General features: G+C 44.6%; 1 protein-coding gene across 1 annotated transcript in view; it reads left to right on the plus strand.

Moving 5' to 3' along the window:
• The window catches only part of LOC126462756 (EGFR adapter protein-like), an 814,276-nt gene that overhangs the window by 174,551 nt on the left and 612,072 nt on the right, over nucleotides 1-27,653 (plus strand). The gene's annotated exons all lie outside the window — the stretch shown is intronic.

The following is a 27,653-nucleotide window of genomic DNA, read 5'->3' on the forward strand; positions in this document are numbered from 1 at the left end:
AAGTTCACGATAGTAACATGCATGCCATGTTTCTTTCGCAGCTCTAACACGCTTGTTAGCCGCGGCGCTTGAGGCGCCTTGCCACGGTTTGCGCGGTTCCCCCCGTCGGAGGTTCGAGTTCTCCCTCGGGCATGAGTGTGTGTGTTGTCCTTAGCGTAAGTTAGTTTAAGTTAGATTAAGCAGTGTATAAGCCTAGGGACCGATGACCTCAGCAGTTTGGTCCCATAGGAAATTACCACCAATTTCCAATTTTCGCTGTTCAGGCTCCTCTCGCTAGAGCTGCAAATGAAAACGAAATACCCTCTGTAGCGTAAACTTCAGACTATTTCGTAGTGAAATTTTAGAATTCCAGCTGCAATAACAGGGCTGAAAAAATTATTGTGCGTTACTTTTTGATCCTCCCTCGTAGAATTATGGCACATGTTTTGTGATAATGTATTATTATGTTTTTGGAGAAGGAAAATCTCCTCTGCAAACTTCAACATGAATTCTGCAAAACTCTGTTCCTCCATGAGGTCCATAGCACTGTAGACAACGGCACTCAGTCTCACGTCGTGTTCCTTGACTTCAGGAAGGCGTTTGGCACCGTGCTGCACTAGCGTCTAGTGAAAAGAAAAAGAAGTTACCGAGTATCGGACCGCATTTGCGACTTGATACAAGACTTCCTTACCAACAGAATTCAACACGTCACCCTTAACGGAACATAGTCAAATGTTCAAAAAATGTTCAGATGTGTGTGGTATCTTATGGGACGTATCTGCTAAGATCATCAGTCCCTAAGCTTACACACTACTTAACCTAAATCATCCTACGGACAAACACACACACCCATGCCCGAGGAAGGACTCGAACCTCCGCCGGGACCTGCCGCACGGTCCATGACTGCAGCGCCTTAGACCCTCGCCTACTCCCGCGCGGCAACATAGTCGACAGACGTAAACATTTCCGGAGTACCCCAAGGAAACGTGATAAGGCCGATATTGTTAACAATGTATTTAACTGATCTGGCAGAAAGCCTCGGATACTCTTCGAACAGTGCACAGATGATGCGGTCGTATATAAAAAAGTAGCAACGCCAGAAGAGAGTATTGATTTGCAAGATGACTTGCATAGGATTACGATATTGCATGCATGCCCGAAGGAACATTGCAGAGTAATTCGAAATAACACAGACACTGCAATACCGTATTTATCTGCTGACAACGGACAAGCGAGTTTCATGTAAAACGTCTCCCCTGTACGGCAATGTATGTAATGGATGAACGACTACAGCTGTTAGTCACGCGGTTGACGATATATGGAGGTTTGGGTCTGTCCGTGAGTCGTGCACGGGTACTGCAATGGTAAGGCTAGCGCTTGCGATAAGCGGAAAATCTTAGTTCGAGTCTCGGAACGCCAAAAATTACCGTAATTTCATTATATAGCTGAAGATTTTCTATATTCGCAACAGCGAATATATTCCTGCAGATGACTGATGCATTGTGCAGACTCTGGCAGTTGACCCTGAAGGTAAATAAACATAACATATTGTGCGTGAAAAGGAAAAGAAAGCACTACAAATCACTACTGTCGAGAAACTACTGGAAACAGCATATAATACAAAATACCTAGAAGTAAATATCCAGAGCGGCCTCAAGTACAATGTTTATACAAAACAAATATTAGAAAAAGTACGCTACTGGCCATTAAAATTGCTACACCACGAAGATGACGCGAAATTTTACCGACAGGAAGAAGATGCAGTGATATGCGAATGATAAACTTTTCAGAGCAATCACACAAGGTTGGCGCCGGTGGCGACACCTACAACGTGCTGACATGGGGAACGTTTCCAACCGATTTCTCATACACAAACAGCAGTTGACCGGCGTTGCCTGGTGAAACGTTGTTGTGATGCCTCGTGTAAGGAAGATAAATGCGCACCATCACGTTTCCGTCTTTGATAAAGGTCGGATTGTAGCCTATCGCGATTGCGGTTTATCGTATCGCGACATTGCTGGCTCTGGCTCTGAGCACTATGGGACTCAACTGCTGTGGTCATCAGTCCCTTAGAACTTAGAACTACTTAAACCTAACTAACCTAAGGACATCACACACACCCATGCCCGAGGCAGGATTCGAACCTGCCACCGTAGCAGCAGCGCGGCTCCGGACTGGAGCGCCTAGAACCGCACGGCCACCGAAGTCGGCGCGACATTGCTGCTCGCGTTGGTCGAGATCCAATGACAGTTAGCAGAATATGGAATCGGTGGGTTCAGGAAGGTAATACGGAACGCCGTGCTGGATCCCAACGGCCTCGTATCACTAGCAGTCGAGATGACAGGCATTTTATCCGCATGGCTGTAACGGATCGTGCAGCCACGTCTCCATCCCTGAGTCAACAGATGGGGACGTCTGCAAGACAACAACCCTCTGCACTAAAACTTCGACGGCGTTTGCAGCAGCCTGGACTATCAGCTCGGAGACCATGGCTGCAGTTCCCTTGACGCTGCATTACAGACAGGAGCGCCTGCGATGGTGTACTCAACGACGAACCTGTGTGCACGAATGGCAAAACGTCATTTTTTCGGATGAATCCAGGTTCTGTTTACAGCATCATGATGGTCGCATCCGTGTTTGGCGACATCGCGGTGAACGCACATTGGAAGCGTGTATTTGTCATCGCCATACTGGCGTATCACCCAGCGTGATGGTATGCGGTGCCATGGGTTACACGTCTCGGTCACCACTTGCTCGCATTCACGGCACTTCGAACAGTGGACGTTACATTTCAGATGTGTTACGACCCGTGGCTCTACCCTTCAGTCGATCCCTGCGAAACCCTACATTTCAGCAGGATAATGCACGACCGCATGTTGCAGGTCCTGTATGGGCCTTCCTGGATACAGAAAATGTTAGACTGCTGCCCTGGCCACCAGTCTCCAGATCTCTCACCAGTTGAAAACGTCTGGTCAATGGTGGCCGAGCAACTGGCTCGTCACAATACGCCAGTCACTACTCTTGATGAACTGTGGTATCGTGCTGAAGCTGCATGGGCAGCTGTACCTGTTCACGCCATCTAAACTCTGTTTGAATCAACAACGCCCAGGCGTATCAAGGCCGTTATTACGGCCTGAGGTGGTTGTTCTGGGTACTGATTTCTCAGAATCTATGCACCCAAATTGCGTGAAAATGTAATCACATGTCAGTTCTAATATAATATATTCGTCCAATGAATACCCGTTTATCATCAGCATTTCTTCTTGGTGTAGCAATTTTAATGGCCAGTAGTGTACATGCCTGATTGTGATTCAAGAATCTTAAGGACATGTAACTCACCCACGAAGAAAGTGGCTCACAAGGCGATTGTTCGATCGATTCTTGAATATTGTTCTCCAGGCTGGGGTCCTTAGCAGGTAGGAGTGACAGAAAAGCCGCGATGAGTAGGCGCGCGGTCAAGGCGTCTTGTCATGCTTCGCACGGGTACCCCCGTCGGAGGTTCGAGTGCTCCCTCTGGCATGGGTGTGTGTGTTGTCCTTAGTGTTAAGTTAGTTTAAGTTATATTAAGTCGGTCCCATAATACCCTACCACAAATTTACAAATTGATGGAAAAGATAGTCCATATAACGAAGAACGGCGTGTTTCTTCAAAAGCCCTGTCTGCGCGGGACCGTTACAGAGACGCACAAGAAACTCCAGTGGCTGGACACGTACCCATTACTTCACACTTTATTACTTTCTTAACGCCGCACTCACAACCTCTAAACTACGATGACCAGACGGAACATGAAACTTTATCCTATAACACACGTCTCATGAAAACTGCCGATATGTCATTATGAGACGTTTAATTATACAAATCGTACCAAGAAAGATGTGTTTTTATAAATCTTCTATGTGCCTTTGTCTTGAAACAGCATACTTTCATAACACGCAAGTTATGATCCGAAATAAAAAATAGAGACTTCCAAGTACCCCGCAGAGAATGCTAACGAAAAGCTATAGTAGTTTCTACTGTCTATGTTACTGCGTGTGACGTCAAAATTACGTCACGTGTACATGAAGTCTTATAAAATGAGTGTGGTCATGTACTTACGTACGTTTATGTGTTTCAAGGTGATAATTAAAATTTTATGACAAGCTTCAGACACCCTCAAATCTAATCAGATTTCTTATTTTACGGAAAATCCTGTTACCATTTAAGGACTAGTAGTGCATGACTTGTTTCATATAGTCCACGGCCAAAACAATGAATCGCGAGTAAGCTGTGCAATACTGCATATTAAGTTATTTGGATTATATGTTAATGAGCTCACAGTACTGATACTTATCCCCGGCCTTTTGCAGATGACGCAGCTATCTATAACGAAGTACTGTCTGAACAACCTGCACAAATTTTGACAAATTTTAATAAGATTTCAGATTGTCGCAAAGACTGGGAACTTAATTTAAACGTTCAGAAAAGTAAAACTGTATACTTCAAGCAAAAACGTAGAAACTAATGACTATAAGACCCGTGAGGCACAAATGGAATCAATCAGCCTATACAATACGTAGCAGTTTATGGGATACCAAATCGAATAATTTCATAGGATCAGTTGTAAGTAATGACACACATTGGTTCATCGGTAGAATTCCCGTAAAATGGAGTCAGTCAACAAAGGAGATTGGTTACACACTCGTGTGACCTGTCCTAGAATATTGCTTAAGTTTTTGGGACCCTTACCAAATAGGACTAACAGGTGATATAAACGTATATACAAAAAAAGAAGGAAGCGCGAATGCTCGCAAGTCTGCTTGATTCCGCCGGTCGGTGTGGCCGTGCGGTTCTAGGCGCTTCAGTCTGGAACCGCGTGACCGCTACGGTCGCAGGTTCGAAACCTGCCTCGGGCATGGATGTGTGTGATGTCCTTACGTTAGTTAGGTTTCAGTAGTTCTAAGTTCTAGGGGACTGATGACCTCAGATGTTAAGTCCCGTAGTGCTCAGAGCCATTTTTGTTTGACTCCCGAGAAAGAGTAATGGAAATACTGAGAAAATGGAACTTACACGTACTGGAAGATGTATGGTGAATTTTCTCTAATTACTACTTTCAAATCAAAATCAGTTGTAAATGAGCAGTCTAGGAATATACTGTAGCTATGCGTGTATCGCTCCCGGAGAGTTTGCGGAGACAAGATAAGACTAATTATAGCACACAAAGTGGCATTTAAACAATTATTCTTCCAGCGATACGTACTTGAATGGAATGGGAATAAACCATAATACGTGATAAGTATCTAAGAACACTCTGCTAGGCACTTAACTGTGGTTTGCAGTTTTGACGTAGATGTAAATGTATCTCCACTATCGAGTCCGAAATGGCTGCACTGTATACAATTTTAGGTATGTGCAGGGCACATACTGAAGCAGACGCACTATGCACTCAGCTGAGGTATTAGATCGATAGTCAGTGTTTTTTAAAGTGCATCCATTGAAGTCTCTAATGAACTGTGAACACTGTCAATTAACAATTATGCAGCTCTCGGTCACCTGTCGTTAAACCTGACAGTAAGATTCCTACGCACCTCCGCCGGCCGGTGTGATCGAGCGGTTCTAGGCGCTTCAGTCTGGAACAGCGCGACTGCTACGGTTGCAGGTTCGAATCCTGTCTCGGGCATGGATGTGTATGATGTCCTTAGGTTAGTTAGGTTTAAGTAGTTCTAAGTTCTAGGGGACTGATGTCCTCAGAAGTTAAGTCCCATAGTGCTCAGAGCCATTTGAACCTACGCACCTCCAAAAATCATTTTTTTCTGACGGTCGAGGTGGAGCAAAGTTACAGTTTCTTTGGTCTGTTTATTTCAATTATTTTTGTGGCAGTAGCTTCACTTTCTTTTTTAAAGGAAGTCGTATTGAAAACATTGACAGAAAAACGAGAGTTCTGCAACTCTCATCGAGGAAGAAATCAATAATGCCTTGTCATACAGGTAATTCATTATTTCAGTACCTGAATGCGCTAGATATAAAGTGATATCTGTCAGAAACTTCCATATGCAATTGTAACTGGGCAAACTAAAGAAAAACTTACTGTGTTCGCCGATTGCTCGCCTCTTGCAAGGACGGAACTTTCACTGAGAGGTCTTGAATATTGCACCTAAATGTTGTGGACATCGTCAACATCGGCGAAAGTCGCTATTACGTGTCAAGAAAGTTTTTGTTTGATCATAACCATCCTACAAGTGCTGATGCTATTGTTAGACGTGGGAGCTCAACAATTCTTAGGCGACGATATACACAGCGGGACCAAGCCATTATAACTACCTACACAAAAGCGTGTTGGTACATTTCTGGAAAGCAATTCAGCAGTAATTCTACGTGCCATGGCTTCAACAAGTAGTTGATAGGTTTCCAGAGGTTTATGGAATTAGATGCCTACGCACAGGTCACACATTTACCGTAATTTACGGGCGGACGATTTGTGGACTCGTAACCGGCGCCCGAAAACGTCCCAGTTTCATCGGATTCAGGTAAGCCGAATTCGATGGCCAAGACATCAACGTGAGTTCGCTATCATGCTCTTCAAAACCCTTGCAGCACGGTTCTAGCCTTGTTACACGGACAGTTATTGTGATGGAAGGTACCATCGCTGTTGAGAGCGACATCATGCATAAAGGGTTACAAGTGGTCGCTGAATATGTCCACGTAGTCCCCAGATGTCGTGGTGCATTCGATTACTGCCGCAGGTCCCATGGAAACCCAGTTGAATGTCCCCCATAACATAATACTGCTCCCACTGGACTGCGACCGTGGTGCGTTTGCATGTTTTGAGCAGGCGTTCGACTTGACGACGGCTTATCTGGACAAGACTATCACCCTGGTTTAACAACAAACGGGATCAATCCGACCAGGCGACACGATTCCACTGATCCGCGGTCCAATCTCGATGATCTCGTGCCCACAGTGATCACAACTAACGATGCTGCTGGGTCAATATGGGAACACGTAGGGGTCCTCGGCGGCGGAACACCTTGTTCAAATCGTGCGCTGAACGGTATGCCCCAAAGCAATGGTGCTTGCGTCAGCACTGTACTCTGTCTTCAGATCTGCCACAGATCGCCGCCTATCCTGCTGCAGAGAGCGGGCCGGCCGCTGTGGCCGAGCGGTTCTAGGCGCTTCAGACCCGAACCGCGCTGCTGCTACGGTCGCAGGTTCGAATCCTCCCTCGGGCATGGGTGTTTCTGATGTCCTTAGGTTAGTTAGGTGTAAGTAGTTCTAAGTCTAGGGGACTGATGACCTAATATGTTAAGTCCCATTGTGCTTAGAGCCATTTGAACGATTTGTAGAGAGGGGGCAGGCCTCCGATCCCTGTGTTCTGTGATGAGGTACGGACGTCCTACTTCTTGTCGCCTACTCGCGGTTTCAGCACTCTTCAACCACTTTCCACAGAAGCTCACGACATTGGCACGCCAATAGCCGACCCGCTTCACCGTTTCCGAGGCGCTCGCTCCCAGGCACTGGGCCACAACAGTCTGGCCTTTGTGAATGTCGTTTAAGTCGGCGGATTTCCGAATTTGCGCCACTTATCTTCGCTAGAATGATTCACTATTTTTCCCTGCTCTGCTCATATAATTCTGTCACCACGTCACGTGCCCTCAGCGCCACCGGGAAGCATCCAGCCTCGCAGTTGGCAGTGGTAATAATGTTTTGGTTCATCAGTCTAATAAGGATAAAGAACTCTACTCTCTCTCTCTCTCTCTCTCTCTCTCTCTCTCTCTCTCTCTCTATATATATATATATATATATATATATATATATATATATATTACTGGCCATTAAAATTGCTACACCAAGAAGAAATGCAGATGATATTCATTGGACAAATATATTATACTAGAACTGACATGTGATTACATTTTCACGCAATTTCAGTGCATAGATTCCGAGAAATCAGTATCCAGAACAACCACCTCAGGCCGTAATAACGGCCTTGATACGCCTGGGCGTTGTTGATTCAAACAGAGTTTGGATGGCGTGTACAGGTACAGCTGCCCATGCAGCTTCAACACGATACCACAGTTCATCAAGAGTAGTGACTGGCGTATTGTGACGAGCCAGTTGCTCGGCCACCATTGACCAGACGTTTTCAATTGGTGAGAGATCTGGAGAATGTGCTGCCAAGGGGGAACAGTCAAACATTTTCTGTATCCAGAAAGGCCCGTGCAGGACCTACGTCATGCGGTCGTGCATTATCCTGCTGAAATGTAGGGTTTCGCAGGGATCGAATGAAGGGTAGAGCCACGGGTCGTAACAAATCTCAAATGTAACGTCCACTGTTCAAAGAGTCGTCAATGCGAACAAGAGGTGACCGAGACATGTAACCAATGGCACCCCATACCGTCACGCCGGGTGATACGCCAGTATGGCGATGACGAATACACGCTTCCAATGTGCGTTTACCGTGATGTCGCCAAACACGGATACGACCATCATGATGCTGTAAACAGAACCTGGATTCATCCGAAAAAATGACGTTTTGCCATTCGTGCACCCAGGTTCGTCGTTGAGTACAGGATCGCATGCGCTCCTGTCTGTGATGCAGCGTCAAGGGTAACCGCAGCCATGGTCTCCGAGCTGATAGTCCATGCTGCGGCAAACGTCGTCGAACTGTTCTTGCAGATGATTGTTCTCGTGCAAACGTCCCCATCTGTTGAATCAGGGATCGCGACGTGGCTGTACGCTCCGTTACAGCCGTGCGGATAAGGTGCCTGTCACCTCGACTGCTAGTGATACGAGGCCGTTGGGATCGAGCACGGCGTTACGTATTACCCTCCTGAACCCAGCGATTCCATATTCTTCTAACAGTCATTGGATCTCGACCAACGCGAGCAGCAATGTCGCGAAACGTTAAACCGCAATCGTGATAGGCTACAATCCGACCTTTATCAGAGTCGGAAACGTGATGGTACGCATTTCTCCTCCTTACACGAGGCATCAGAACAACGTTTCACCAGGCAACGCCGGTCAACTCCTGTTTGTGTATGAGAAATGGGTTGGAAACTTTCCTCATGTCAGCACCTTGTAGGTGTCGCCACCGGCGCCAACCTTGTGAGAGTGCTGTGAAAAGCTAATCATTTGCATATCACAGCATGTTCTTCCCGTCGGTTAAATTTCGCGTCTGTAGCACGTGATCTTCGTGGTGTATCAGTTTTAATGTCCAGTAGCACACACACACAGGAGCGCACGCGCGCGGGCGTTAATATCGCCACTAACATCATAACAATTTTTGTGCCTTTTAGCTGCTGCAGTCGTGTTTACGAATACTAGTGCTAATGCACCTGCTTCCGATATGTGGGTTCATTCTGAAGGCGTAGCACTAAGCAATTAAGGGCACCATTAGCAAACTGATATCACTAGGAGTCCGCTGTGAGCGTCATTTTAGTGTCCGCACATTACTCTCGTACGTAATAACAGTAGTAAACATGAGCATGATCTGACAACGTTGGGCAACGGTGTGTTTAGGCTGCCTCCCTCTGCCTACAGTTCAGATAGCGCAAATTATCTTTAGAAGGCCGTGACGATGTGGAAGGAAAAAAAAGATACTTCAACTTCAAGAACATATGACAACGTGGAAACATATAAACGTTGGCTTCCGCGACCATTGTCACAATCAATAAAAATTTTCTGGGTTTGTACCGCAATATGTAAAACTACTGACGTTTACAAAAACATGCTGAAGGTCACTTGCAACAGTGACCGAAACGTTGGTAGTTTTACATATTGACAATGCGGTCACAAATTCAGAAAATTTTTATTTAAACGTGGATACAATTAGTCACATCGTCGATTGGCAGCGAGAATGATTAGTAGTAAGTTAAATTTCAAGACAGGGTTTGGACGCTTAGGAAGTGTGCCTAAAGATATTCCCTGCCTAAAGATTGTCGCAGAGAACGTCACGACGTACGACTGTCGGAGGAACGTGTGCTTCGTACCTTCTCGAGCGCCTTCAGAGGAACTCAAAATTCATCAGTCACTCATTCTCAGGAGACGACTGATAGATTTTCGAATGCAACCCCGTGACGAAACAGGGGTGATGCACTATAGATCTCCCCATACCACGAAAGCTAGAACGAGCAAACCCAAAACTAAGCCGATGTATTCTTTTTCCTTTTATTGTTTTCTTTTTAGGCGAGATATCGTCCATACAGGATTTATGGCTCCAGGATTAACTGTTAAATTTTTTGTAATCTGTATGTTCTTGAAAGGAAAAAAAGGACGAGCGTCCAACTATTGTGTGCAACTGGAGGTGTACTATAACAAAGCTTCCTATCACATTGTTGTATTCGACGATGAATTTTAAGCCATATATAGCATTCCTCCCCCCCCCCCCCCCCCCCTTCATCGTCTTTCATTCACAGGACCTCATTCCCAGTGACTTTCTTTTATTTCCCTGTCTCAAAGTACACTTCAAGGGGCGGCAGTCTTGATACTTTATATAGAAAAGGAAAGAACATGCTATATCCGCAGGTTCATTTATTTATTCGTGTCAGAAGCATTTACGATCGTATAAAATAATGTACAATATTTACATCTAGTGTGTATATACTTTTGTAGAGACAATTATTTACACTTTTGCCGCCAGTTAGCGACCTCTGTTGCATTTGGTGTTGCATGTAGCAGATCTTCTGTTGTGCATGTTGCTGGACACTGGGTCACTGGAGCAGGTGGGAGGCCGTCTGCGTTGCTCCACACCCACAAAGTGGCTGCTCCTCTAGGAAACCCCATTTGGTGAGATTGCTCTTACATTTCGTGACACCCGAGCGTAGTCTGTCGAGGGATCTCCATGTACTCCAATTCTCTGTGTAGCCGCGTGGTAGTCTCTCGCTTGGTGTAATCCATCCCAAAGTACCGGTAAGCCTTGCACGCTATAGTTCGATTCGGCATTGCTGTGGTGCCCCAACTAGAGCCTCGGTAGGTATGAGGAAGCTCTTTCTGGATTTTAGTCGTGGGTTTGCTGGTTGATAGCCATATAGGAGGTGAGCTTCAGAAGTTTCTGATTTTTTCTTCTGCTGCTCCCTGTCGGGGGGTGCAATTCTCGCGACGCTGTACAGATCATCCAGAGAAGTAGGCTCCAGGCACCCGGTGATGATACGACAAGTATCATTAAGAGCGACATGTACTGTTTTGGCATGGCAAGAATTGAACCACACTGGACATGCGTATTCTCCGGCAGAGTAACACAGTGCAAGGGAAGAGGTTCTCAGAGTGTTGGCGTGTGCTCCCCACCTTGTGCCTGTTAGCTTTCTGATGACATGGTTCCTGGCTGCCACTTTTTGCTCGGTATTTAGGCAGTGCCTCTTCTATGTTAATGCACGGTCATCTAGGTATATGGGATACGTACAGTGTTCTAGTGATGTTTCTTCCCAGGTGATTTTGAGGGCTCTAGTTGCCTGCCGGTTTTTAAGATGGAAAGCGCATGTCTGTGTTTTACCAGGATTTGGTCTCAACTGGTTTTCCCTGTAGTAAGCTGACAATTCCCTCAATGCTTTCGACAGATTCTCGTCAACAGTTTCAAAGCAGCGGGCTTGGGCGGTGATAGCACAATCATTTGCATGGATGAAGCTCTGTGTTACTTCAGGTAGTTGATGATCATTTGTGTAGATGTTAAGCAAAGCTGGAGCAAGCACACTTCCCTGGGGTAATCCGTTTTCCTGTGATCTCCATTTGCGTCTCTTGCCCTGGAATTCAACAAAAAAAATTTCTATTTGTCGCGTTGTACAGCTTCATAAGAAGTCTTCTATGCTTAACTGTGTCATAAGCTGCTGTTGGATCTATAAATACAGCTCCTGTGATCTCTTCCATTTGAAAACCATCTTCGATGCGCTGTGTTAGTTTCAACACTTGATATGTGCAGCTCTTTCCCTGACAGTTTCCATTTTAATTGCATATTGTGCACAGAATTAATCACCGTTGGCTATAAGCACCATCATGATAAATCCAGCAGCATCCAGCATGTGCTGTACAACTGATGTACCGATACCCTGATAGTCTGAAACTACGTATATATATATATATATATATATATATATATATATATATATATATATATATATATATCATAGTGAAATCTAAACAACTTCATGAATGGGAAGCGAAGTCTAATTTAGCAATAACAGCTTTATCGTTGGCAAGATACAGTTACATCCTGTTAATGGGACAAAACGGTAGAGACTGAAATTGCAGGAGGTACAGTAGAGGGGAAGCCGACTGGCAGACCGAGCGAGGTAGCGCGGTGGTTAACACATTGGACTCGCATTCAGAAAGACGACGGTTCAAACCCGTTCCGCCATCCAGATTCAGGTTTACCGTGATTTTCCTAAATCTCTTAAGGCAAATACTGGGATGGTTCCTTTGATATGGTACCACCGATTTCCTCCTCTTTTCTCTGCTAATCCGAGCTTATGCTCCGTCTCTAATGACTTCGTCGTCGACGGGACGTTAAACACTAATATCCTCCTCCTCCGACTAGCAGCACGTAAAAGATACCCACATGCAAATAATGGGCAGATTCTTTTGATCTGCCAGGTGTCACGTATCACTAACCTGCAGTCATCTGGTTAGGCACTGATAGTCATTCACGAGCTTCTTGCCATACATTGAAATCAGGCACCTCATTGGGACAAAGAGCGCCAGGCAGTCTACTGATTATTACCAAGTACCTTTCTAACATCCTCTCGAAGTTGAAGACAAAGAAGGCTAACGGCCAGAATTATGAATCAGGATCACATTCTTTTGAGTGAGGGAAACGCCACACACATGTGCCCTTCAGTCTTTTCTATTATAGCATGTAAGTGCATTCAGGTGCTCTTATGGAATAATTAATGAGTATTTTAACTCAGAGCCACGCCAGGTAACTCTGAGATGTACTGGGCAATTGGTTAACTTCCTTGTCTCATGGAAGAAACAAATTAACGTGTATTTGTTTGTTTACATGTACGAGTTCGTAGTTATTATTCTCGTTCCTTTGGTATGTCACCAACTTCATGTATTTGATTATTGTTAGTTTACCTTCAGCAGGCTGGCGCGCATCAATCAGGGAAATTGCTGACATGTCAGGATGATCGCTACATAATTCGGTGCTCAGTATATCGTGGAACTGGGAACTAGCGAAGACAGTTTCAGCTATCACAAAAATTTGTGTTAGTGAAAGAATCTCCTTTTTTCGCACAAATTGATAAATGAGCGTAAGGCAGCTCAGAAGAACATTAAGTGGGTAATATCAAAGAGGTAAAACTCTGGTTTGAACAATTTTTTTTACTTTTAAATCAAGGAATAACTTTTTTGAAGGGACATCATCTTTCTGACAGTGACTGTTATAACTTGTCATTACATTATTGCAATTTCGGCCTTAGGCCATTATCAAGTGATATTATGACTTTAAGCCATGTCAACGTTATGTAAGGTGACACATTTGTGTGTCGTTGTCAATACTGTTAAATACACTCGTAACAGTATTGACAACGACATACAAATGTGTCAGCTTACATAACGTTGACATGCAGTAGTTTAATGAAAACTTATAACAGTCACTGGCAGAAAAATGATGTCCTTTAAAGCAAATTTTATGGCTTTGAATCCCAGCTACAACAAGTTTATTCGAGGAATAACTTGTCAATGAAACGAAGACAATGTGAATTGCAATCGCTCTGAAACTGTTGATGCAATAGGGTCTCCGAAACGGGATTGTAGGTAAGCAAACCAAAACGGAGAAGCAGCCAGGGCATACTGTGTGTATGAAAGCTTTCACGACCGGATGACATAGAGGAGAAACACCCCTCTGAAGATGCCCAGCGCAGCTCTGGACGAAACGTTAGGAGCTGAAGAGTTTCATGGACCACGACCTTACATCCCGGAAGGTTTACCAGAAGATACATACTGTGTGTACTGTGAGGTCGGTGTGCTTACCGGTTGTACTGCTTCATTTGTTAACATGAGACGCGCAGCGCTCCGTAGTCTTACATAGACGACGGAAGAGTACAGTACTGTCTTGTATTCCATAGTTTCACACTGTACACTCTTGAGTCGTTCGTAGTGCTGTTGTAAAACCATAATGAACAACGGCGCTCGTGTACAGAACTGCAGAGTACAACGACCTGCATCCCGTGTACGAGCAAGCCCAATGGAATGCAAAGTAATTGCCGGCTCTATGAAGAACGTTACCGCATCAGTCGTCACCCAGCCCACATCATGTTTGCAAGGCTGAAGAGGCGTTTGCATGAAACGAGTAGCTTACGTCCAGACGGTCGCAACATCAGTCGTGCACCAGAGTTTGAAGAAGTTGTACGTCAGCGTTTTCCAGAGCACCCTTCTACGGGCACCCGAGCTGTAGGACACACCCTCGGTGCGAACCACTTTGTTCTGTGGCACTTCTGTGGCACCAAGAAACTGCAGAAGACTCATTCAATGAATGACAGGATAACTTTCTTCTTCGTCATATCAGAGGTGGCTGCTGGAACAATGTTCAGCGCCAGAAGTCTTGGTGTACAAAGTGCCTTCGAACATTTGTCGCGCCATGTGGTTTCAGCGGGATGGTCCTGGAGCACACTTTAAGAATGTGGTAAGTGACCACTTTAACGACATCTCTGGATGGATTAGACGTGGAGGCCCAGTAACATGACCCCCTCTCTAACCGCACCTAATAGCAATATATGTTGTTATCAATGGAGAGACGTCTACAGACGTTAAAGTAACCTCTGGCGTGCCACAGGGGAGTGTTATGGGACCATTGCTTTTCACAATATATATAAATGACCTAGTAGATAGCGTCGGAAGTTCCATGCGGCTTTTCGCGGATGATGCTGTAGTATACAGAGAAGTTGCAGCATTAGAAAATTGTAGCGAAATGCAGGAAGACCTGCAGCGGATAGGCACTTGGTGCAGGGAGTGGCAACTGTCCCTTAACATAGACAAATGTAATGTATTGCGAATACATAGAAAGAAGGATCCTTTATTGTATGATTATATGATAGCGGAACAAACACTGGTAGCAGTTACTTCTGTAAAATATCTGGGAGTATGCGTGCGGAACGATTTGAAGTGGAATGATCATATAAAATTAATTGTTGGTAAGGCGGGTACCAGGTTGAGATTCATTGGGAGAGTGCTTAGAAAATGTAGTCCATCAACAAAGGAGGTGGCTTACAAAACACTCGTTCGACCTATACTTGAGTATTGCTCATCAGTGTGGGATCCGTACCAGATCGGTTTGACGGAGGAGATAGAGAAGATCCAAAGAAGAGCGGCGCGTTTCGTCACAGGGTTATTTGGTAACCGTGATAGCGTCACGGAGATGTTTAATAAACTCAAGTGGCAGACTCTGCAAGAGAGGCGCTCTGCATCGCGGTGTAGATTGCTCGCCAGGTTTCGAGAGGGTGAGTTTCTGGATGAGGTATCGAATATATTGCTTCCCCCTACTTATACCTCCCGAGGAGATCACGAATGTAAAATTAGAGAGATTAGAGCGCGCACGGAGGCTTTCAGACAGTCGTTCTTCCCGCGAACCATACGCGACTGGAACAGGAAAGGGAGGTAATGACAGTGGCACGTAAAGTGCCCTCCGCCACACACCGTTGGGTGGCTTGCGGAGTATTAATGTAGATGTAGATGTAGATTTTTTCATTCCTGGGGGTACAGGGAAACCGCGGCGTGCGAGACACATCTGCACCTACCATAACATCTTGTGGTACGATTACAAGGAGTACCTGTAGTCTTACATGATATACCGGGGTATTTCCAAGAGTTCGGCAAGTTACAATCAAGGGATATACAAAATGTATCGAAATTCGTGGCGGTCATATTGAGCACCTTCTGTAATTGAAATAAAGTCGTGGTTACTGATGTAACGTACATTGTCTACATTACACGTTGTCTAGCTTGTGCGACCTTAACTGGTTACGTTTCAGAGAAAATAGCATGCAAACGAAGCGTTTTCGAACTCGTTTATTGGCACGATACACTGAGGTCACAAAGTCGTGGGATAGCGATATTCACATACACGGATGGCGATAATAGCGCGAACACAAGACACAAATGAACAGTGCATTGCCGGGGCTGTCATTTAAACTTAGGTGATTCATGTGCAAAGGTTTCCTGCGTGATAATGGCCGCACAGCGATAATTGACAGACTCTGAAGGGGGAGTTGTAGTCGGAAGTAGACGCATGGGAGTTCCATTTCGGAAATCGTCGGCGTTTGTCTAGAGTTGTCAGTGCTAACAGACAAGCAACAATACGTGGAGTAACCACAGAAATCGATGTGGGACGTTCATTACACGGATCCGTTGAGATAGCGCGGCAAAATGCGGCATTACTGGGCTATGCAACAGACCACCGACGCGAGTGTATTTGCTAACAGCACATCACCTGCAAAGCCACCTGGGCTCGTGACCATATCGGTTGGACATTACACGACTGGAAAACCGTGATGTGGTCGGATGTGTCCAGACTTCAGTTGGTATGAGCTGATCCCTGGGTCATCTAGGTCCAACTGAGCCGATCGTTGGATGGAAATGGTTATCTTCGGCTACTTGGAGACCGTTTGCAGCCATTCATGGACCTCACGTTCGTTAATAAAGATGGAGTTTTTATAGACGATAATGTGCCATGTCACCGGGGCACAACTGTTCGCGACTGATTGAAAATACTACTTGGATTGTAAGGTCGTTTTTGCTTTTTTTTATTTTTCAATGCTTAGACCACGAACAATTTTGGATTATTACATGCCCATTTATCAGGTGCGATAATTATTTGTGCAGTGATTCCGAGCGCCGGGATGGAGGGTATAAGACGCGCTGTTGGTACGCCGCGTCCTGTACCCTCCATCGCGGCGCTCGGTGTCACAGCACAAAATTACCGCACGTGATTAGCATGTAACAGCCCGAAACTTGTGGTCTAAGCACGGAAAAATTAAAAAAACCTGCATCTAAAGCGAAGTTTTCAACTTCTACTATAATGCTCAGTTGCATATGTTCTCCGGCAGGACTGTTTGTTCGCGATTGGTTTGATGAACATTCTGGACTTTTCGAGCGAATGATTTGGCCACACAGATTGCCCAAGATAAATCCCATCGCTCATTTATCGGACGTAATCGAAATGTCAGTTGGTGCACGAACTCCTGCACGGGCAACACTTTCGCAGTAATGGACGGCTGTAGAGGGAACATGACTCAATATTTCTGCAGGGGTCTTGCAGCGACTTGTTGAGTCCATGCCACATAGAGCTGCAGTACAACGAGCAAAAGGAGGTCCAACACGATATTAGGACGTATCCCGTGGCTTTTGTCACCTCAGTGTATGCTTACATGATCCCGTCTACCAAATACTACGCCTTGTAACATAGCTTTGGCACAGGCCCTAGTAGTGAGTGTTTCGCGCTTGTAGTCGGCTTCTCATGACGAAATCGGGAACTGTGTACTACAGTAGACAGGACGGCTCACCAGTGGCCAGACGGCTGCTGTGCTTGTTAATTACGAAGCCGAAAGCGTACGCGTCCACAAGCTCGCTATCTCAGAAGGGGTGATGGCGGCCGCGCGGAAAAGAAAAACAACGCGGGTTTAATTAATCTGCACTCTGTTAGCAATTCACCCTGCGGAAGGCAAGGAGGCTGGGCTGTCCCAGAACGACCGCGGTGTAACAGCCTTAATTGGAGGCGCCGGGCCTTTGTCCGGGCATAAATAACGAGGCACGCCGCGGTCGAGTTCGCGCCGACAGTTCGTCGATCTGCGGGAGGACCCAGGCCGCCGGCCAGGCGGAAGTCCTCAGGAACAGCTGGCGCAACACAAGCGCTGCGGACACAATCGATAGCCTAGCTATGTTGAGGAGCGTCGCTGACCTCGACTGGTGAAAGCTCCTGGGTGTGCTGGCCGATCAGAGGCAAAGAGTTCGGAGGTCGCGACGGAGCGCCTTCTTTGCCGTCTCAAAAGACGGTAATGAAGCAAGCAGCCGTCAGGTCGACTTCCAACCCACTGCCCAGCCACTCTTCATCAGTTCCGTGTCAGCAAATATAGGGGTTGGACAAAAATATGTAAAAATCGCGAGAAATTTCTTCAGCTTGCGCTGGTTGTATTCAACAACTGAACTTATGCACCAACCTAATACACGTTGTTGTGGTCTTCAGTCCAGAGACTGGTTTGATGCAGCTCTCCATGCTACTCTATCCTGTGCAAGATTCTTTATCTCCCAGTACCTACTGCAACCTACATCCTTCTGAATCTGTTTAGTGTATTCATCTCTTGGTCTCCCTCTACGATTTTTACCCTCCACGCTTCCCTCCAGTACTAAATTGGTGATCCCTTGAAGTTTCAGAATATGCCCTACCAACCGATCCCTTCTTCTACATCTACATCTACATACATACCCCGCAATCCACCGTACGGTGCGTGGCGGAGGGTATCTCGTACCACATCTAGCATCTTCTCTCCCAGTTCCACTCCCAAAGAGAACGAGGGAAAAATGACTGCCTATGTGCCTCTGTACGAGCCCTAATCTCTCTTATCTTTGTGGTCTTTCCGCGAAATATAAGTTGGCGGCAGTAAAACTGTACTGCAGTCAGCCTCAAATGCTGATTCTCTAAATTTCCTCAGTAGCGATTCACGAAAAGAACGCCTCCCTTCCTCCAGAGACTCCCACCCGAGTTCCTGAAGCATTTCCGTAACACTCGCGTGATGATCAAACATACCAGTAAAAAATCTAGCAGCCCGCCTCTGACTTGCTTCTATGTCCTCCCTCAATCCGACCTGATAGGGATCCCAAACGCTCGAGCAGTACTCAAGAATAGGTCGTATTAATGTTTTATAAGGGGTCTCCTTTACAGATGAACCACATCTTCCCAAAATTCTACCAATGAACCGAAGACGACTATCCGCCTTCCACATAACTGCCATTACATGCTTGTCCCACTTCATATCGCTCTGCAATGTTACGCCCAAATATTTAATCGACGTGACTGTGGCAAGCGCTACACTACTAATGGAGTATTCAAACATTTTTCCTATTCATCTGCATTAATTTACATTTATCTATATTTAGAGTTAGCTGCCATCCTTTATACCAATCATAAATCCTGTCCAAGTCATCTTGTATCCTCCTGCAGTCACTCAACGACGACACCTTCCTGTACACCACAGCATCATCAGCAAATAGCCTCACATTGCTATCCACCCTACCCAAAAGATCATTTATGTGGATAGCAAAGAACAACGGACCTACCACACTTCCCTGGGGCACTCCAGATGATACCCTCACCTCCGATGAACACTCACCATCGAGGACAACGTACTGGGTTCTATTAAGAAGTCTTCGAGCCACTCACATATTTGGGAACCAATCCCATATGCTCGTACCTTAGGAGTCTGCAGTGGGGCACCGGGTCAAACGCTTTCCGGAAGTCAAGGAATATGGCATCCGTCTGATACCCTTCATCCATGGTTCGCAAGGTATCATGTGAAAAAAGGGCGAGTTGCGTTTCGCAGGAGCGATGCTTTCTAAAGCCGTGCTGATGCATGAACAGCAACTTCTCTGTCTCAAGGAAATTCATTATATTCGAACTGATAATATGTTCGAGAAACCTTCAACAAACTGATGTTAAAGATATTGGTCTGTAATTTTGAGGATCCGTCCTTCTACCCTTCTTATATACAGGCGTCACCTGCGCTTTATTCCAGTCGTTCGGGACTTTACGTTGGGCAAGATATTCGCGATAAATACAAGCTAAGCAAGGAGCCAATGCAGTAGAGTACTCTCTTTAAAACCTAATTGGAATCTAGTGAAGTTGTGCCGCAAACTCCTCTTCTCTCCAATTCTATCCAATACCTCCTCATTAGTTATCTTTTATGATTCACCTAATACATAAATGCATATGAAGTTTGTTTTTATATTGTTCCTATGGTCATTTGCTTTCTGCTTCCTACAATGACTTTGTAATCGAAAGGGTGTTATGTATCCCCTGTCACTCCGTTGACCGAACGCCAAGAAAGCTGACATAGCAGCTGAGAAGGCCTATAGTGATGACAGAGTTGAACTATATCCCAGTTCCCTACAGACTCTGAAATCATTGGTGAGCCGGAAGATCATACGCGAAGTGGAGCAAGAGTGGCTGGAGGTAAACGACAAGAAGCCGCGGGCTGTGTAGAGCACTGTACGTCCGTTATGCTCCTCCTTCCAGTCACACGGGCGGGATGAAGTCGTACTCACTCGACTTTAACTGTGATGCCTCTGGCGTCAACATTTCGGTATGTCAAAATTATAACGGGTAGGGCAGCAGTAAAGAGTGGACCTCCTCTCTATTTCAGCGCATCACGAAAGAAATTTCAAAAGTTTGTAAAGTGTCCAGACTCCAGCCAAACCTCTTACTTAGGTTGTAGGTTTTGGTGCTTTGCAGAGTGGCTGCCTCGTCATTTGTTAGTCAGTTGTTTAGCCAGTCACTATTTTTGTTCTACTATTTTACAAATGTTCAAATGTGTGTGAAATCTTATGGTGCTTAACTGCTAAGGTCATCAGTCCCTAAGCTTACACGCTACTTAAGCTAAATTATCCTAAGGACTAACACACACACCCATGCCCGAGGGAGGACTCGAACCTCCGCCAGGACCAGCCGCTACTATTTTACGTCTTTCATCGCATCAACCCTGTCTTAAGTTTTAATGTGGTCGATTACACTGATGATGCTGTGTTTGTGTGTGTGTGTGTGTGTGTGTGTGTGTGTGTGTGTGTGAATGAGTGAGTGAAACAGAGTGCTTTGTATGTATGTATTGAACTGGGGACCTAGAAACGACGGAGACGCTTCGTCCCCACCGTTGCCCTCAGTGGTACACAAGCCTATAACAGGCTACAGCAGTCCACCGTCTCCCCACACCGAACGTAGGGTTATTGTGCGGTTCGGTCGCCAGGGGACCCTCCCAGTAACGTCTCGTCCCAGATGAGTGTAACCTCAATGTATGCGTGGTAGAGTAATTATGGTGTTCGCGTACGTGGAGACATGTTGCGCATCAATCGCCGACGTAGTGTAACTGAGGCGGAATAAGGGGAACCAGCCCGCATTCGCCGAGGCAGATGGAAAACCGCCTTAAAAACCACAGGCTGGCCGGCACACCGGACCTCGACACTAATCCGCCGGGCGGGTTTAGCGATTTACTTTAACCACTCTCATATCTTACAGATTTTCCTAAGGGCTCCAAAGACCCAAATGTCGTCCGCACAACGTATGTCACCATCACCTTACATTGCTCTGCCAGCATCTGATTCCGCTATTCCTTCCAACTTGACAACCATATTTCTATCACGCCACTAGGCAGTTCCTCCCACTCATAGAGGCCGTCAGTGTTGTGTTTTCACCTGTCTGCTCTCTCTGCATTTAACAGAGGAATTGCAATCACGTTTCCAACATTGGCACCTTTGTATTTAATTTCACCGAATCTTTCTATACGCTGAATCTCTTCTTATGACAACCATTCCCTTTTCGATTACATCACAATTTTGTGCACCCATTTTTCTTTAGTTTACTATTTTCTATATGTGCTATAATCCTTTATTTTCCTTATTTTTTTGTATCTTTCGTTGATCAGCCGAAGTGTTTCTTGTTATCCCCAGTTTCTTTCTCGTTCCTTACTAACACTTTTATTTTTCTGCGCGTTTTCAGTGATTACTTCGCAACTGAAATGGTGTTATTTGCTGTCGCATTATTCTACAGTCTCAGTGAACTTCGAACACGTAATACTTTACTACTCCATTGTACGTCGATTCTTCTTGGCGATTCTCTTGATTGGTGATTTTCTTGAACTTAATTCTAGCCTTCAGCATTACCAAATTGTGATTTGAGAGTTCAGTCTATATCTGCTCTTGGGTATGCTATGTAACTCACTCAAAGTTCTCAATCGTCTTTCGTAAATAGGGTGATTGAACTCTACCAAGAAACTTTTAGAACTAGACCTCAGCAGTTTAATCTTTAGCCCGCTTTTTTTCGGCCGTAAGTTATTATTCCCTTTGTTCTACAGATACATTTGTATTTCACTGAAACTATATCTACACCACTGATTCTGCAACGTAGACACGAACTCTGACAACGGTAGGACAACGTCTTGTGTACAGAAAGAGGTGATGGAAACTTACAAAACATAAACAAATCCAAACCCGTCCGCAGTTCGTGCTCTAGTGGCTAACGTGCTGCCTCTGGATTACGGGGTCCCGGGTTCGATTCCCCACGGGGTTGGGGATTTTCTCTGCCTGGGGACTGGGTGTTTGTGGTGTCCTCATAATCATCATCATCATCATTCGTGACAGCGGCTAAAAAATTTGACTGTGTAAAAAGTGGGACTTTGTATGGGTGCTGATGGCCGAACAGTTGAACGCCCCGCAAACCAAACAACATCATCATCAAAAGAAACCCAACATACTGTTTACAGTGCAGTGCTTAATAATAATAAAAACTGTTCTGCTTATTTTCTGAATGTGTCATAAATGTGACAGATGGATAGATACACATCATGGCTATCTTATATTAAGTGTGTACTGTACAACTCTGCGAGAGAAAAGTCATCTTGCGACTGGTTTAATGCCCTCGTCCACCTTTCCTGTCTTGTGATGATCTTCTCACCTCTGCTCAGCTGTTGCATCCAATATCATCCATGATTACTTTTACAGGTTCTTGTTTCCTTACACAGCTTTTCCCCTGCTCCCTCCAGCGTCGTTACCGTAGCTGATGTCCCACTAACCTGTCCGCAGTATTTGTGTCTGTCATGGACTTCTTTGTTCTCAAATTGATTTCGTACATTATATGTGTATTTAATTTTTTTCTCCTCTCCTGCTGCTGAATCTCATCCATGTTTGATTCTCGAAGACGCTCCATTTCTCCGCAATCTGAATCCGCACTAGGAGTTGCGGAGAACAACATTCTCAGAGCAATACGAGTATATTTTAAAACAAAATAAGTATTTTCTGATTACAGTGGTTTGGAACACAGAATTACCCACCAAAGTACAGCCTTAATTTATTTAAAATAGCTACCGGAAATTATACTGTGAGGTGCTCATTTTTCAGCCATAGGTGAAAGATGAATAATTTGTGCGCAGCATTTTGATTTAAAACCCTTCGTCCATACATGCAGCTGCAGAATTTCCCAACTGTCAAGCTAAACGTCTCGTTAAGGTCATCCACTTCCTTCTATGGGGAGGCGTAATGTAGGCTGACGCGTTTCCCTTTCCACTGCCGGAAGAGAATGGCTTTCTCACTGCTTTGTACGGCCGACGTCGGCTAGGTATGCTAACAAGATAGATACCTGTGTCTGCCAAAGGATCACATGAGTATCCATTGTAACGGTGAGATATGCATCGTGCGGCTAGGCACGTTCAGAAAGGTTAGCTGTAGATTTCACTATACACTGCCCAGGTTAAAGTTCTTCTTCTCGTCACCTCAGCTGGTCATTCTAGTGATTCGGTATTAAACTAGTTTATGTTCAGGAACCTATAAGTGAATCCTTTGCTAGTCCTCCACCTTCTACCACAACGACTACCACTTCTCTAGTTCAAAAATGTGTGTGAAATCTTATGGGACTTAAACTGCTAAGGTCATCAGTCCCTAAGCGTACACACTACTTGAACCTAAATTATCCTAAGGACAAACACACACACCCATGCCCGAGGGAGAACTCGAACCTCCGATGGAAACTTCTCTAGTAATTTTATGATTAACCATCAGCATCTTCTTCAACTACCTTCAGCTTTCTCTCACAGTAAGTTGTGGAGAACATGTATGTTGAAATTCTCAGAAACATCACAGTCTCTATCTGCCTTTTGTCATGCTCTTTCTTTGACATTCTTCAACGATGGATTGTACGTCGTGCCCTGAAATATCAAAGAACATTTGATTTGGTAATTGAGGGAGGATTAGGGCTAAATATTGTCAAGGGAATCAACGCTAAAAGTTAAAGATTGATTCAAGGCTGTACTGTGGTAAAAAGAAACAAGGCTGTAATTACTCAAAGACGAAGTGACTTGTGTGGGCAGACTAGAATGGAAACGTACGTCTGTGGACAAAGGATCGCAACTAAAACAGCTACAAGGAAAACCTGCTATAGATTTCTTAAACTTGTGATGCTACATTAATGTATAAATAATACGATCGTTACTCCTTCGCGTCTGAAAACATTGTTTCCCATGTTATTAAATATTAATCTATTTTTCGTTCTTTCATATTCAGCGAGAGCAGATTTGCACAGTCAGTAGAGATTATACGTGTAACCATAAACATTTCTTCTTCTTCCTCTTTCTCTTCTTCTTCTTTCGCATTTCAGGTATTAGGCATTTGCGTGTTACAGTGTCCGACCCTTCGTTGTGCTTCACAAACGTCTTCGGCTTACCGGATTATAATTTCTGACTTTGTAACGTGGTCTGCTAATGTTCATTCTGTCAAGATGTTCACTCCATTTCCTTCTGTTGTCTTCAGTTTTGTTACTTACGTTAAATATGTACAATTCTTTCCTAATATCACTGTTTCTTAATCAGTCCTGCGTCTAACTTTCTTGTTGTCTGTAAATTGTCCACAATTCAGTTCCATAGAGCAGTGTAGGGACGGTCATTACTACGAGGGTAGTTCTTCAAGTAATGCAACACGTTCTTCCTAGCCAGTTTCAATTGAAAAATGCAGAATTTGTTGTAGGACACGCTGGCCAACCCAGGTTGACACCAGGAACGAAATTTTCCGCAACTACCTTCCTTGCCACTAATTACGAAACAAATCTTTGCCGGCCGGTGTGGCCGTGCAGTTCTAAGCGCGTCAGTTTGGAACCGCGTGACCGCTACGGTCGCAGGTTCGAATCCTGCCTCGAGCATGGATGTGTGTGATGTCCTTAGGTTAGTTAGATTTAAGTAGTTCTAAGTTCTAGGGGACTGACGACCTCAGTAGTTAAGTCCCATAGTGCTCAGAGCCATTTGAACCATTTTTTGAAACAAATCTTTGGTCCCCCAGGTGATCATTCTTGGTGCACCAGTAAGCCGAGGTGCACAGGTTGACTAACACTGCTATAATATGTATGTGAAATTACTAGTAGAGGAACTGCATGTAAGATTTGATGGGGGCATTAAAGGATAAAAGGCATCTGGCAAGAAAACTTCATATAAAACTCAAGTGCGAATCGATATCAAACCGGCCTGACAGCAGGTGACGATGGATTTCACACTCACGCTCTTATTGCAAATAGTAGGCACTCCAGAAAGCTGTAAGCCACATCAACGAGACTGACTTCGCGGACCACACGCTCCCAGTTAGCTACCGTTTAGTTTCTGTTTGTTTGGCACATTGAAGACGTACAGCTAGCTATGTGTGCTGCTATGGGTGAAATAACCGACTTCAAATGACCATTGCACGTGGACCTGCAGTAATCCACAGCAGCAGTTCCTCTCGGGTTTGAAACCGACCGGTGGCAGGGTGTGACACATGTTTCGGATTCCTGTTGGTCGAAATACGAGGTGCGTTAATAAATAAACCAACACATTTTTAAATGTCTAAGGATACACAGAATTCAAAGAACAAAAGAAGTTATGACATTTGTGCCACTTGTAAAGAGCTACAGCTGTGGAAAGAATAACAGTGCTTGTGCTCAGTGTTATTTTTGTCTGCGATGGTCCCTTGAAAGTTGTCAGTCCATCGATTCCCCTGTCGCTACGGGTTTATGTGTAATATTTGTGTAAATGTTTGTTAGTGACATTGATACTTGTGCTGAAAATGTGCGAAAAGTGTGTTAAGTGAACTTCAACAATCTAAAAGAAAATTGCCACAGAATTAAGCACATTATCACAAAGTATATAGTGTACACAATTAGGTATACTATAATAAAATTAGGCAGCCATGCCCACTTTGTTCTTTATCATGGGTTAGTAGAGTAATGTAATTGTCTCTTACATGAAAGTACACAATTTCTGTATTAAATATTTGTTTTGTTTTTTTCATTTACAATCCTTAATATCATGAAGTTAGCTAGATCATTTCAGGGTGATTCAGCTGCCCCTACCGCTAGTTTTATGCAATTTACAATGTTAGATCTGGCATCTAAAGGCCATCGGCGTAATTTTCATATTGTCTTGCTCGCTATGGGCAAACTATTAGTCCTAGAAAAATATATTAACCGGACCTTTTTTCGTAGTAAATTTAATGTAGGTAAATTTTGTACTCGGATACGTTTTCGCTGGAAGCCTCAGTTTCCGAGTTATTTTTTAAAAAACCTACAATAGTGACCTGCGAATGCACCTCCACCCCCACACTTATCCCTCGACAATGAGGATTTCTTTTGTGTTGTTCGTGGCACTCCCTCCTACTACTGTGCCAAAATTTCCGACTATACGGTGTATTCCCGACATTCGACCTTTCCGAACTGTTGAGTAGGCTATTATGCCACCATCCTGGTCGGCTATTTCGTTAACATTACTAATTTAAACGTGCCCATAAGGCTAAGAAGAGAAAAACGGCTTTTATAAACATTACGTTAAAACTAATTACGTTGACAATTGGATCCAGACTTAACCCTTACAAGCTCAGTAGTTTCGTACTCAGAAAGCGTGACGAGAACAACGACGTAATTGTGTGATTGTTTGTTTTCTGCTGTTAACACTCACAAAATTGTCGGGCAAAATTTGCATAGACCTCAGTTATACAGTTTGTAAGTGCTCGAGTAAGCCGTTGGCTTAATAAGGCTAGTCAGTGAAGATCAAAAAAGGTCGAACGTGTGAAACAATTCGTGCAGTCGCAAATTTTTGTGCAGTGGTAGGCGGGGTGCGTGTTGAAGAACATAGCAGAAATCCCTACCGGTGAGGGTTGAGCGTGGAAGTGAGTGCGTTTTGAAGGTCATTACTGTACATTTTTCTTGAACAACTCCAAAACTACAGCCTCTGGCGAAAACGATGCAGTATAAAATTTAACTGCGTTAAACTGCGTACAAAAACCGTCCTGTTCATTTTTATGTAGGGCAAATAGTTTGCGCGTAGCGAGCGAGAGAGTATGAAAATCTCGCGCGTGGTTGTTGAAGGCTTGTATAACTTTACATTCTGATTTTCTTCCAACAGCAAACTTCAGTACTCTATCATTATTACGTTTGATGTCAAGGAGGAAAGAATCGCCTTCAAGGTGCGTTTTGAGGGAGGAGGTAGTATATTGTTGATTATATAAAGGCCTCCATTCATGACGTTTCTTATAATAAAGAGATAGTAGATAACCTAGATACCATGTTCGGTGCCGATCACAACATGCGTGTTGTCCCCTTTCACCTCGTGTTACGGGATAACGAACAGAGGTACTGTGGTCGCAATATCATCGAACTGGGACACCACACACTTTACGAGCACAGCATTTATAACGCCACAAAGAAGATCTTGAAAAGTATCCGCAACCTTGGTTCCTTCTTCAAATATTAACCATATCGCTTACTGCCCTAAAGAGCAGAGGTAAGACACACAGATTCCATTAAACGTATGCTTTAAACATAATGGGCGTGTTTCTCAACGTAAAGCACACTAAACGTAGTTTCCAATGTGGTTGGTGCACGCTCAGAAAGGAGACGGTGTATCACATAGAATGTGCTCTTCAACACGAGTTGCAAGCGCAGTGCTCTCCAATTGTATCTGCTGACTGTATATGGGGCGCAAACCTCACAGTACATGTAC

The sequence above is a fragment of the Schistocerca serialis genome, chromosome 1 (genome assembly GCF_023864345.2).
Source record: "Schistocerca serialis cubense isolate TAMUIC-IGC-003099 chromosome 1, iqSchSeri2.2, whole genome shotgun sequence".
NCBI classification, from domain to species: domain Eukaryota; kingdom Metazoa; phylum Arthropoda; class Insecta; order Orthoptera; family Acrididae; genus Schistocerca; species Schistocerca serialis.